General features: G+C 49.4%; 1 protein-coding gene across 1 annotated transcript in view; it reads left to right on the forward strand.

The window, feature by feature from the left end:
• Positions 1-14,738, forward strand: part of SIPA1L3 (signal induced proliferation associated 1 like 3) — a 211,652-nt gene that overhangs the window by 74,498 nt on the left and 122,416 nt on the right. The gene's annotated exons all lie outside the window — the stretch shown is intronic.

A 14,738-nucleotide genomic window follows, 5' to 3' on the forward strand; every position in this document is an offset into this window, starting at 1 on the left:
GCACTGTGTGTCAGAGCAAAGATGGGAACTGTCCTCCTTGTCCATCCTTGGGTGACTGGACGAATTAGGTTGTCTATACAATGGAATGCTGCAGCGACGAGGGGGAATACAGTCCTGATAGGGAGCGCCTTCCCTGTCTATGGTACACCATCAAGTATGAAAAAAGGAAAGAAGAAGGAACACCCTTTTTTTTTTAAAGATTTTATTTATTTATGTATTTGAGAGAGAGAGAGCGCATGATCAGAGATGGGGCAGAGGGAGAAGGAGAAGCAGGCTCCCCGCCAAGCAGGAACCCTGATGTGGGACTCGATCCCAGGACCCTGGGATCACACCTGAGCCAAAGGCAGATGCTTAACCGACTGAGCCACCCAGGCGCCCCAAGGAGCACCTTTTAGTAGTAATTCTCATATTGGAATCTGAGGGAAGAGTGTAGGTTTTATGAAGATGCCAATCCCAGTCAGCCCCACGAACACTCTTAACTGTCAAACTAGATCACTTTAGGCTTCCATAGCAGGCGCTATGTTCTTGGCTGTGTGTGTGTATATATATTTTATATACACAGACATATCCAAAATTATATATATATATATATGCATGCACATATAATCTCATTACTTTATGCTGAGACACTGCCTCAGGCAGGCCTTCCTGAGCACCCTGTCTAAAATGGCCCTCCCTGTCATCGCCGTCTGTCCCCTGCTGTATTTTTCTTCATAGCACTTACCCTCTGACCTTACATGTTTGTTTGCCTTTTGCACCATTCTCCTTAGCATGTGAGTGCTGAAGGCAGGGATCTTTGTTTTATTACTTGCTCTCATCTCAGCATCCAGAGCAACATCTGGCTCCCAGTAGCTTAGTAGTATGTGCCGAACGAATGTGAACAAGCCTGAATAGTAACTATTTTCCCCTTGTTACGGATGTGGACTTGAGGCCCCCAGAGGCCTGGTCCTCCTGCACAGAAGAAACGGGGGCCCGCTGCTGTTCTGACTGCTGAAGAGGCAAGACACTGCCCTAGACCTCCATCTTTGCTGTCATTGTGCTTCTCCGTTGACTCACATTTCCTTGAGAGAGGCAGATACGGGCCAGAATCTCTTCTGCTGGGGCTTCTGCTCGTGGGGCATGGAGAAGCCAGCGTAGATAGCTTGGATGATGCTTGTTCTGGGCAATTATTCCCTGGAGAATAGGCAGAGGGAGAAAGAAACTTCCATTCGGAAGGCCTTGCTCCTCAGAAGGACCCTGCACCTCAGCCCTCTGTGTACTGTCGTCAGAGTCCAGTTTGCCCAGGGGACACCCTCAGACTTTGTTCCAGATTTCAGTTACCATGACAGCTTTGCTAACGTCTTTTAGGCCTCCCTCTGTGCCCGGCACTTTGCCAGTCACTTGATACCTGTTAGCTCACTTAATCCTCCCAACAGCCCCATCGAGGGTAGGAATTACTCCTCTTCTCTGCTCCCCACTGTACTGATAAGGAAGCCTGGGACTCAGAAAGGTCTGGTGAGGAGTCAGGGGGCTCACAGGTGCTAAGAGGCAGAGCTGGGACTTGATTCTAGCTCTCGTTGGCTGTGGAGATGGTGCTCTCCTGGCCACGTGGCCTTCCTGCTTCTCCATCTGCTTTTGGGATTCTCCCAGTGACCAGAGGAGGAGGGTCTGGTTTCCTATAATGTGATGTGGCTTGTTCATCATGTTGCAAAGCCCTGCCAGCCTGCACGAGGCCTTGATGGGTTGGAGGAAGTAGGTGGAGAGCTTTGGGCTTCTTTATTTCTCACAGACATTCGCCACACAAATGACCTAACTTCTCTTTCTCCTTGGGATTGGTTTCCATCTTGGGCAGGGGAAAGGGTTGGATAGCTGCCAGAGGGAACTCTGTTATCGCCCAATCAGATCTGTCTGTCCTCTGCTGAGAACTCTCCCACGTGGCTCCATCTTACCCAGAGCAAAAGCCACGGTCCTCACTGTGGCCAGCCAGGCCCCACACGATCAGCTCCCATTACCTGTGGCTTCATCTCCTCCTTCTGTTCTCTCACTTGCCCTGTTCCAAGTGCCTGGGCCTCCTCAGTGCTCCACAGACACCCAGGTATGTGCCTGCCTCAGGACCCTTGCACGGGCTCTTCCTGCTACCAGGAAAGCTCTCCTTGCCTACCCACATCCTCCCTAACATCCTAAAAGCCTTTGTCCGTATGTCGCCTCCTCTTTTCTGTTTTTCTCTGTACTACTTTTCTAACCCGTCTTTTACTTATTTTATTGTTCATCTTCCCCACTAGAATCGTCAGCTCCAGGGTTCTGTTCACCTGGATCCCTAGTGCCTAGAACAGTGCCTGGCACTGAATCGGCCGGCACTCAGTAAACATTTCTGGAAAGAATGAATGGGCTCCCAAGTACAGAATGGTCCAGTCTTGCACTATTGTGCTGGGAGAGGAAATGGGTGGGGGGGGCGGGTCATGTTTCTGCTCCTCAAGCCTCAGTGAGCTCCTCCCCTGCCAAGCTGCAGCCCTGGGCTCAAACACCAAGGTAGATAAGCCCTGGTTCTCCAGGCTGATTTAAGCCATGGAGGCAGGGTGCATCTGTTGAGTACTCATGGCCTAGCTGCAGGGGAGGCTGTGAGAACCAGTCCCTGGCCTTTGTCATATTTGATAATGGGAGGTAGGCCCAGGCTTCTACTAAGGCTCCTGGGTGAGAAATTCCCAAATCATAAGGATTATGATTTGCAAAGATTATGCAGCCAAAATGTTTTAATTATTCAGACATCATATTAAACTAGATCTATATCTATAAAGGTATATATATCTTTATATCTTATATATATATATAAGATATATATCATATATATATATATATAAAAGCAAGGGCACCTGCTGAAAATATGTACCAAATGAACCTTCACAAACGGAACACAGCTCTAAAAACAGTATTTCTATCCTCCAGAAGTCCCTTTCCTGTTCTCTCCCAGTCACTTCTCCCTTCCAAGCAAAACCACTCTCTTGATATTTCACCCCTGACTTTGAACTTGATGTAAATGCTCCTTTTTGTCTGGCCTTTCTAGTCAACATTAGGTCCATGAGATGTCCGTGTCATTGCATGTAGTTAGATTTCATGCCTCCTCACCCCTGTATGCAGTCACAGGGAGACCTGACTGGCAGGAAGAAGCCAGCCTTGAGAATAGCTAGAGCAAAATGTGCAAAAAGCCCTGGGTTAGGGATAAGCTTGGAAGGGAAAGGAGGCCATTGGGAGCATTTGAGCAATGGGTAAAATGAAAGGGGTTGAAGTTTGAGTGATGTTCAAGCAGGAAAGCAATCTGATATGATCTCTCTTTGATTTGATTGCTCTGGCTGTGTGCAGAGAAGAGAAGCTAGGAAGGCCAGAGTGGACTCTGGGACACCAGCAGGGGATCTGATGGAGTTGTCCAGGTGAAAAGTGAGAGTGGTAGGAAAGAGGAGAAAAGAAACGGATTCAGGATATATTTTGGAGACAGTAGCAACAGAACCTGCCAATGAACTTGCCGTGGAGGACGAGGGAGGGAGAGACCTAAGATTCCATTGTGTGTCTGCATCTCACTTCATCAACTCATCCCTGCTGGTGGCCCCTCAGGTTGTCTCCCATTTTCCTCACTCACCGAGGCTGCTCTAGCCAACACGCACAGGCACACATCGTTGCTGAGCTGGGTCTGGAAGGATCAAGGGCAAGGGCATCCCAGGCTGAGGGAACTGGCCAAGCGAAGGCAGGGCCTCCCCTGCGCCAAGCCCAGCTCAGGCCTGAGCGTAGGCTGCAGAATGGGAGCACAGGACCTGAATCCACCACTTGCATGGAGTGGACCCGCTGCCTGTTTTGAGATGTTTTTTCATGCTCTCCCATCCCCCACCTTCCCCAGAGCTGCTTTCTTCTCCAGTCCCCTCCCCTCTGCAGGTTGGTCTGGAGCTTCCACCATCGATGGAGCCGCAGGTGCTCCTGTTAGAGCTGCTGCCCTACGCGGGGCCCTTGCTCTCCGTGCGGGGTCAGCTTTGGTTTCCTGTCTCACGAGTCGCAGTGGAGCTTAAAATCATTGGCTGGCGAGGCCTTTGGTTGGGGGCCAGCCGTCGAGGATGCCTGGCCCGTAGAAAGTGAATGAGAAGGCCTCTCATTTGTATGAGCTTGATTCTTTTGTGTTCTTTGTCCCCTGTTCCCTCCTGTTTCTTGTCTTTGGCCTTGTTCTTGAGAGCGCAGGTGCCTTGGGCAGCGGCAGACGCTGCCGGCCTCCTTGGCCCTTTCTGAGAAACTTCGGGCATTTGGGGGACTCATTTGGCATTTGGGCCGCTCAGCTAGGAGGGGGCAGCTCAGTCAGCATGAGTTTAAAACAGTGTGGCCTGCAAGGATCTGAAGAGAGAGAGCCGTCGGTGCCTGCAGGCCCCCGAGGATCTGGCTCCCACCCTGGCTCGGGCTTCTCTCTTATGCTGTTGGGAGGGGCTGGCCATGCTTGCCTTGTCAAGACGAGCATCTCGGGGAGTCTGCTTTCTGCCTGCCCAAGGGCTATGGAACAGGAGGAATTGTGGATCACGGGAAGGTAAAACCTGACATCTTTCAGCTCCTACTTGGTCAAAAAAAGAAAAAAAAAAAAAAGGAGGGGGCAGAGTGGGACAGCCTTGAAGGAGAAAAATATAGGGCATTAATGAGCTCAACTAAGTATTCTCCCAGGCTGCCAGAGAACGTGTGAATCATCGCAACCTCTTTAGAAGACAGCCTGAAAAAGAATTTTTATTTATTTTTGAATGAACGGTATATGCACGTGATAAAACATTCAAATGGCACCCAAAAAGAGCGATGGTGAAAACTAAGTGGCTCCCCCGCCATCATCCATTGTGGCCTAGTTCCCCTCCTGTGAGGACACCCATTTCAGGTGTGTTCTTCCAGAGATACTCAATCCAAAAATGAGCACGTACTACACATACAGTTCTACACCTTGATCTTGGAACCTGTTCCATAAGGTAACTATATAATATTCCATAAATAGTCTTCAGCGCAAGCACTCTCCCACTCCTCTGAGAATCTACCCTACAGGAAAAAAAATGGCCCCAGTAACAAAAGATGTTTATTACAGAATGGTTTGCAGTGGCAAACAAATAAAACCCTGGAAATAAAATACATGCCCATTTTTCAGGGAACGATTGAGTAAAACATGGCACATCCGTACTGTGGAATATCAGCCGCTAAAAAGAGTGGGTAAACAGCACTGCTAGTTGATTTGGAGGCATTTTTGTGACAGATTTAAGGGAAAGCAAGATTCAGAGAAGTAAAATGATATAATCTCATTTATGGGAAATCCAGTGACAAAAGTTTATGCGCCTCTGTTGTGTTTGAGTGATGGTATCATATCCCCATTCTCTTCCACGTCACGTGGCCTGCGTCGCTCAGCATCCTGTCTGAAAGGTGCGGCCGTACCTTAATCGTGGTCCAAACAAACTTCATGTGTCGGTCCACATGGCACCTGTTGGGAGGGTGTTGCGGCCCCCAGGTGGAGAGTCCACGGCATTGGTGTTGGTGAGCACTCACCTGGACCTCAGTCAGACTAGGAGAGGCGAACGTGGGTGCCGCATGAGAAGTCCCTTCTAACCGACCGTGACAAGCACTCTGACCTCCTTCCAGCCTCCATAGAATGAAATATGCAGAGTTGGTCAGCTGTTTGAAGCGTTCAGTGCGACCAGATCTGCCGCTCGTAAGAGTCACGTGGGGGAGTTCTAGAAACGCTCAAGTCGAGGCATCGGGGCCCTGGCCGTGTTCCAGATGGAGCTTCGTGGGGCAGGCAGCGCAGGCGAGTCTGCCTTATGTCCACAACCAAGCCCCCCACACAAGAACCACCAGTGAAATGTTTCTCACACCGTGTTCTTAAACCAGATGAGCCCCATGAGAGTGGAGCGAGAAGGAAGGTTCTGGCACGCCCTGGCAAGACCAGTGTATTGTACCAGTCCAGGGGCACCGTGGGCGCTGTGGTCTCTGATGGCGGCAGCCGTGGAGATGTTCTCTGTGAGACTCTGCAGGCCTTCCCCGTTCCGACTTCTGGTTCCAGGATAAGGATGCATTCTTCCGGGGTTCTGGTGTTTCCCTCAGAACGGATGTGGCTGTCATGGTTGGGGCTGATGACCCGTTTGGGTTATGACTTTGTCTTCTGCTGGGCTTCACTTGCAGTGGGTAGTTTTCTAGGGAAAGCTAGAAGGGTCAAATTCAGGCTGCCTCCCCTGACCAGACTGTATTTTTTTTTTTTTAAAGATTTTATTTATTTATTTGAGAGAGAGAGAACACATGAGAGGGGATAGGGTCAGAGGACGAAGCAGACTCCCCGCCGAGCAGGGAGCCCGATGCGGGACTCGATCCCGGGACTCCAGGATCATGACCTGAGCCGAAGGCAGTCGCTTAACCAACTGAGCCACCCAGGCGCCCGACCAGACTGTATTTATTCACAGTGCTTTCATCCCCTCTGGACCGTATCCCTTACCCCTCCCCACCCCCACTAACAAGACAGAGGACACTTCCTGTCTCTGGAGCAGCATCTGTTCCTCTGTCCTCCCTTATAGGTTGTTCATCAGAAGTCAGAGCTCACTTCTTGCTGGCTTATCTATTCCTCTGCCCCCCTCAGAGATGCAAGGGCCTTGTTGTTGCTGACTTAGCAGCTTTATCCCGCACAGGGTGTGTATATGTATAAAAGGATATCCCTCAAGTTTCTGGTTTGAGCAGATGGGTAGTTGATAGTGTCTAGTGGTCCACTCTCTACCAGTGGGTGGGAGACAAACAGGTATGGGTAAGGATATTATGTTGAAGGTAAGGATATATGTATGTTTCTATATATGTATATATATGTGGGGAGAGAGAATTTAACATCTTTATTGAAAATACAAAAAAAAAAAAAAAGCCAGGCAGTGATTTTGTTCATTTATTCAGTTCCTTTAACTGGCGTTTGGTGACCTGCTCTTGTTCTGTGCACAATCTGAATCTGGCAGAAAACCACTCGAAAAACTCATGAGACCTGCGTGTCTTCCTTTTCTGCGTCACCCTCCTGGCCACCCCATCAGCAAGGCCTGCGTGGCCTCAATTTGAAATTCACAGCTTTACCCGCCTCCTCCTTCCCATCCCTCTGCCCTCAGTCTGGTCCCAGCCACCACCGCCTCTCCTTGGATAATGCAGGGGCTACCTCATTGTTCTCCCTGCTTCTTCTGAACCCCGACGGTCTCTTTGCAACAACTGGAGGGATCTTTCAGAAACGTAGATCGGAACACATCATGTCCCTGTTCCCTGTAGTACTTAGAATAACAAGCATGTGTCTAACCTGGGCCACAACGATCTAGCCACGCAGGCCTCCTGTGGGTTCCCTTGAACAGACTCACACATTCTCCTCCATCTCCTGGGATACTCTTTTTTTTTTTTACTTTCACTAGAAACTATATTATCAACACAGTGATTGAATCAGAGTAGCCCCTTGAGTGTCCTTTAATTGAGGTATAATTCACATGTCATAAAATTCACCCCTCTTAAAGTACACAATTCAGTGGGTTTTGGTGTATTCACAAAGTTGTGCAACCATCACCAGTATCTAATTCCAGAACATTCTCATTGCCCCCCCCAAAAAAAAACTGTACTCATCAGCAGTCACTCCCCCCCGCCCCGACTCCTCCCAGCCCCTGGCAACCACTAATCTACTTTCTGTGTCTATGGATTTGCCTCTTCTGGACATTTCATGTAAATGGAATCATACAATACCTAGTCTTTTGTGACTGGCTTCTTTCACTCAGCATGTTTTCAGTGTTCATCCACGCCGTGCATGAATCAATCCTTCATTCTTTTTATGGTTGAATAATATTCCATTGTGTGGATGTGCCATGTTTTGTTTATCCGTTCTTCAGTTGATGGACATCCTGGGGCATTCTTACTTCCACTTTTCAGATGGCTTCCTTTTCCTTTCTCTTTAGCTCTGGGCTAAAATTCACCTGGGTTTCCTGAATGGTGCTTCTCACCATTTGCACTCAAAAATGTATTTGTTTGCCTGTTTGTTTGTTTTCTGTCCCCCATTCTAGACTGTAAGGCTTAGGACAGGAACACTGGCCTGGACCTTCAGGCTCTTTTCCTTCCCTAAGTGGCCAGGATTAGTAAAGTGCCTTTCTCTACAGAGAGGGGGGTTTTGAAGCTTTTCACGGGCCTTCAGTGTAAGAAGTTCACCATGTCACCAGCAGTAAGAATAATATTAGCTCCCCTTTATTGAACACTCACTACATGATAGGTTCTGCTCTAAATATTTTTCATGGGGTGATTTTCATAGTGCTCACAACACCCCTATTATTATCCCCATTTTATAGGTGAGCAAACTGAGGCACAGATAGTTGACTAACAACCCTACATGTTCTTGCTGCTAATAATGTTTTTTTCATTCTTCCCTTTCAATATATTATGAATAAGAGGATTAACAAATAAAAAGCCTGACCTATTTTGGTAGATTGACCACTGTTCTATCTTCCATCTGATTAGCTGAGATCTGGGGAGCGCTTTGTGGAAAAGCACCCAGCAGTCAGCCACATTGACGGGCTGTTTTCATGGAGTGCAGGAAGGGGCTTAACTGTTGGCACATCCAGCAAATGGCTGGTGACAGGAGGAAAAAGGATCCACAAACTATGCAGGATTTCCCCAGCCTGTGAGCCTGGGGCCAGCAGACCACAGTGTCGTCGTGCCAGTGGGCTGGGCTTGGCCCCTAGAATCACAGTCTCCCTGACTGCTCTTAGACTTCCATAGGGAGAAAAAGAAGGCTGTTCGAAATTCAGGTTCTCTGAGAATTAATTCAGACACCAAGTCCTCTCTGGATGCCTGTGATCAGTCATGCTTAGTGGAAATCTCTGATTCCCAAAGTTCATCCCTGAGCCAAGTCCTTTTGGAGACACCTTCAGATCCATGTTCGTGGCTGTTTGTGCTCTCCAGGGGGATGGCACGGCACGGGGCTGCCAGAGCCCGGCTGTGGCAAGGTAGTTTTAGTTAGGCGTGCATGTGGCTGCAAGTAGTGGTCTAAAGTAGAGTTGTCATTTCAATACACAAGATGTGTCAAATGACATGTGGTTCAATGGCTTGGCAGAGGGCAGAGTGAACACCAGCCCTGCTCTGACTCTCTCGCCCCCTCCTGGCCACAGATGGCTCCTGCACCCACCTTCCCTGGGGGGCTGGGGCACCCAGAGAGTTCAGGCCTTCTGTGTCGGCAGACTGGTGTTCTGGGGACAAGAGGGACCCTCTCAAATCCAAGTGTCATCTCCACATCCGAAGCTGGTACAAGGCAGACGGGGAGGGACGAAGGACTGTGGGAATGAGGCTGACCCTTTTTATGAGGAGAACACTCTCCTCAAATCCCTGCGGGAGAAACCTTCACCTACACCAACATGAAGGTACGGAGCCAGACCCACTGGGTCCAAATCCCAGTGGATTTGTGCCATCCACTTGCCGTATGATCTTGGGCAAGTTACCTCTCTGTGCCTCGGTTTGCTGGTCGGTTAAAAATGGGGATGCTACTAGACCCTCTTCACAGGGCTGTTATAAGGGTTAAATGGGTTGATAGTTAACTGAACACAGCGCCTGGCATGTAGTTAAATCAAAGCAAAAACCTCGTGCTTCAGGCCAGAGTGAGAATTTGCAAGGCCACATGGGTCTGGGAACTTGGCAGGGAATCCCAGACCCCAGCCAGTGGGGAAGTGAAGTGTGTCACTGAGGTTACGGTCTCTTCCTCTTTACAAGAAATTGCCAACCGCTCTCTCAAAATGTCTCTTCCTAGGTATGCTCTCACCCGCAGTGCCAGAGAGTTCCCCTACTGAAGTCTACAGCTTCAGTACATTTGGTGGTGTCAGAGTCCCGACATTCTGGCCAGGCTGCTGTGCGTGAAATGGTCACACGTTGCTGCTTTTCCTCAGCAGTTTCTCTGCAGAGGTCTGTCTTGTGTCGCTCTTCTGCGGAGTCGCTTGGGCGAGGCTGGAGGCGGGACAGCCACGGGACCCCCTGGCACAGTGAAGCCCTGTATCAGGATGCTTCTCTTCAATGGGGGCGGCGGGGAGGGAGGACAGGAAACAAGGACATAAGACCCTCCAAGTCAGTGCCCCAACATCAGTCATTATCTGTGTACTGAGTCAATCAATAAAAGGACTAGTCGTTAGTGTGTTATTAATAGAATATAGGTCATAAGAGAAAACATGATTAATTGCAAGATGATCTCAGTGGCTAGCAGTTGAGGACCAAGATTTTCCCAAGGCAGAGTCTTTGCACAGTGCAGCTTTTCTTTGTTGGCAGGTGGGTGGAGGCCGTTGAATGAACAGGTGTTTTCCCACATCACTCTTTCAAAGATGGAGTGAGGATGGGTATAATGGGAATCTTCTCTGAATAAAGGATGATGGAACCACTTTATTATAGGTCCCTGATGCCCCAATGTGAAGCTCTGGTGAAGTCTAGGAAGGAGAAGGCAGCTTGTAGCGAAGGGCCCCAGCGAGCCAGGTTCCCGTGTCACCCACTTGCACGATGAGTGCCGCACGGAGGAGAAAGGTCTGGCTGCCCCCAGCCACGCTTGGTCAGGAGAGGGGGTGCGTGTGGCCTGGCCCTCTTAGAGGTTGGATGAACACTGCGCAGGGCTGTGTGTCCTGCTTCAAGACAGAACGCACAAGAGAAAGCTGCCCTCTCTGGGCGCAGAGAGAGAAAAGAGCGCACAGGCGTGGTGCTAGCCTTTGGGGCTGGGAATGCCGCCCGCTGGGAAGGTGCCAGCAGTCAGAGTCTCTGAGCCATCTGATTAGCGACCACTTCTTCACTTGGTCTTCGGGGAGGACCAGGCAGAGGGGAGTGGAGAGGTGTAAGTGGATGTAATCCCTGCTTTGTAAGATTTCAGTGACGATCAGAACCAAGGTCAGTAGCATGTAAATACTTTGAAAGGTGGTATGAGGCTGGTTTTGCGTATGTTAGTGTGGGACGGCGGAACTTCTGTCAGATACTTCCCTGAAAGCCCAATTTTTAAGCGGAGGGAGCAGCTGTTGGTAAATGGGGGTGGGGGCGTCTGCAGCCTCACCCGCTGCCTCCCTTCCCTCTGCAGTATCTCCCCCCCCACCCCAGGACCCGTACCTGCTGGGGCTCTGGAGGGGCCTGGCTCTGCCTCCGGCTAGCCCTGGGCCCCAAACAAGTCACGTGAGCATTCTGAACCTCAGTTTCCTTATCCATCAAGTAGACAGTTCAGACTAGATCAGAGTGTTCTTCACCCAGTTCCTATGGACAGGGGCTTCAGAGAGGCGTTTGATATTTTTGAAACACAGTGTTTTGTGTTTTTGTTTTGTTTTGTTTCTGGAGAGACGTGACATAGTTTTGTTTTGATCCTTTGCTTAGAAAGGATCGCATTCACCGAAACATGAAGGAGTGCACTCTTGATTTCTGAGGTTCCCTTCCGGTTCCATCAGTCAGTTATTTCTGTTGTAAATGACAGAATCTTCCCAGCTCCAACTGGCTGAAGCTGCAAAGGGAAGTTAATGGCTTCGGGACTGAAAGTCCCGGGGCTGGCCTGACTGGAGTCAACACTCAGGTGTTGTCAGGAGCGCACCCTTCTCCACTTATGGGCTCGGCCTCTCTCAGCTTTGACTTCATTCTCTGGTGCCCCCCACCCTCCCAGGTGGCAGAGAGCCTTCAGCAGCCCCCGCCTTCCATCCTATGCCCTCCCCCCCAAGGACTTCCGGCCACTTTCCAGGGCCTACACTGATTGGCCCTGCATGGACCATGTGTCTCTCCCAGAGCCAATCGCTGTGGCCGAGGGGAGGAACCAGTCCGGCTGGGAGTCAGGCCAGGATACCCTCTCACCCCAGGTGCTGTCATCTGGGATTCTGTTTCTTGGTGTAAGCCCTGGGAAGCGAGATGTGTGGCCCTGTGAGTGTAGCCTGTGTGACAGACAGGTGGGCCTGGTGGGTGTTGCTCTGGTGGGTGTGTTGGGATTGCTAAGGCAACTCCAAGGCCATCCTCCTTTCCTAGGTGGTGGAAGGAGGGGCTCTAGGAGCTCTGGCTGAATTGCTGACCCTGTAGCCCACCTTTGCTTCCGTTTCCCCAGCCCCTCAGCATCCTCCCCTCTGCTGTGACCTCTCCCGTGTAGGAGGGACCCCGTCCTGATGGACATGACAGCTCCCACCGCCACACGTCACTGCTGATGTGCCTTTAAAGAGCCATATACATCACTCTAGAGAAGGGAAGGGGGAGAATGAGAGTGGCAGAAAAGCAATTTCCACTGTCATTTAAAAAGGCAGCTATTAAAATTTTACAGGAGCTTTATTGCAGGGGCTTCCCGATCATCCCAGGACTTTTTTTTAATGGAAAGTCTGATGATAAAGGAAAATGTTCTGGGTGCCTCTGATTCCCTCCTGCCCTGCAAAGCATCTTAAAACCACCATTGTCAGGGCTTCATAGACCAGCGTAGGGAAAGCAACTACCCAAGAGACTATTTCTGAGCTTTTAAAGAACATGTGTTTTTCTGTTTGGTGTTTCTATGTATAGTAACTGTATCTAATTTTATTTTCTGCTTTCCTAAATGGCTTGGTAGTAAGCTATGGGAATTGTCAAGAACTGCACTCAACTCTGTCCTTCGGTGTTAATCGAGTCATTTGGTTTTGTGAACAAATGGAAATTCAGGTCAGCCTGCTTAAGTATCAAAGGAAATGTTTGAACTCAAGGCCTGGGACATTCTGTACTGAACGGCTTCAGGCGTGGCTAGATCCAGAGCCTCACAGGAGGTGGCCAGGACCCCATTTCCTTCTACTTCCTGGCTCTGTATTCCTCTGTATTGGTTTTGTTGTCAGATAGGCTCTGAGGCAGGTCCACGTATATATCCAACCAGCTAAGCAGCGCCCCAGGAGAAAGAAACCATCTCTTTCCCTGTAGTCCCAGGACATGTCCTGAGGCTGCTGTTTATTGAACCTAATCACCCTGGCTTCAATGCCAGGGCCACCCTGAGCCATCTCTGAGGCCAGGAGCAGGGAAGAGGAGGTTCAGTGGCTTTATTGGCCCCGCCTGGATCGTATGACCAGCCCTCCCCCTTCCCTGACAACTCATGGTGGAGGTGGGGGGCATTCCCGCAGGAATTCCAGGTGCTGAGGGGGAAAGGTAAGGTTCAGGGGACTGACTTAGAAAGGGACCCCTTCCCGTACAACTCGCAAGGATCTGAGTCAGCCCCTGAGCTCACCAGTTACCTCCCTGGGGGACCTGCTACTCCACCTTCACCCTGTTTGGCGTCTGGCTTCGGGATTCCTAATCTCAGGTCCGTGCACCCTTCTATCTGAGGACGGAATTCAGAGGACCATGAAGTTGGCTGGGGGAGAAAGTTACGTGTTTATTTCCTCTACCGTCTGAAATTTAGCACTTCCTTTCCTTCCAAATGAGGGCCACAAGCCACGTTGTATTGGCAATAACTGTGACTTTGTCACCACTAGAAGGTAAAAATATTTCCATATCACATTACAATTGTTGCAGATATTGTGCAATATCATTTACACTCCTCTGTTTCTAGATTACTCTAGTTATTGGACCCACCACTAGGATCTCGTAATTTAAAGCATTCATAAAGAAGCACGAATATTACTGTATCTCAGATTAGGTTGTTGTGTTTTTTTTTACAATTTGATAGCTGAGTATAATTGGTTTTCTTTATAACCTTGTGTATTGTATTTTGTACACTTAAAAACATGATTCTGAGGAGGAGTCCACACTCTTCTTTAGCAGGCTGCCAACAGGGGTCTGTGGCATGAGAAAGGCTAAGAAGCCCTTTTGGCTTCTCCAGGAACCTCTAGGGGCAAGATTATTGAAGATAACCTGATTCCTAGATTCTGGACCGTTGGCTAGCTGCTTGCTAGGTTTCCTTCTGGGGAGCTTCATTGAGGAGCTGGCTGGAGTTTGAGCTCAGTGTTGGTGTTTGGGTAGCATCCGGACATTGCGGGATTGGGGGGAGTGGGGCAGGGAGGCATTGCCAGCCTATAGTTAGCTCTCTCTTCATGGATCGCCATGACTGTTGGCCTAGCCAAGTGGTCAGGAGCGGGCCCTGGATCCAGGCTGCCAGGGTTCATCCCAGCTGTAATATACTTCTGACTGGCTGGGCAGCCTCAGCCAATGGGTTCTTTATCCCCTCTGTGCCTCAGTTCCCTAGCATGGGTGAAATCATAGTGTCTACTTCTTAGGGTTATTGAGAGAGTGAAATGAGTCAGCGTGTGTCTGCTAGGACAGAGCCTGGCACATAGGGAGTGAGAGTCATTAATTGAATGGCCATTCCTTACAGGAAGGTTCTAGATTATCCCCTCAGATCTCGCCTCCCTGCCTCAGTAAGTACTTGGCCTCAACTGAAATGTGAGGGTGAACAATATGGACAGTGGCCGCTCAGCCTGGAGACATTCATTCATCCATAAAATATCCATTCAAATATGAACAACCCTACTAAATATTCAGAAACATAAATTAATAATATAAAGTTTTCATGAAATATCCATTCACATATGAACAACCATACTAAATATTTTAAGACATAAATTAATAATATAAAGTTACAAGTCAGGGGCGCCTGGGTGGCTCAGTTGGTTAAGCGACTGCCTTCGGCTCAGGTCATGATCCTGGAGTCCCTGGATCGAGTCCCGCATCGGGCTCCCTGCTCGGCAGGGAGCCTGCTTCTCCCTCTGACCCTCCCCCTCTCATGTGCTCTCTGTCTCTCTCATTCTCTCTGTCTCAAATAAATAAATAAAATCTTTAAAAAAAAA

Source organism: Leptonychotes weddellii, chromosome 16, assembly GCF_054177405.1.
Source record: "Leptonychotes weddellii isolate Sample4059 chromosome 16, ASM5417740v2, whole genome shotgun sequence".
NCBI classification, from domain to species: domain Eukaryota; kingdom Metazoa; phylum Chordata; class Mammalia; order Carnivora; family Phocidae; genus Leptonychotes; species Leptonychotes weddellii.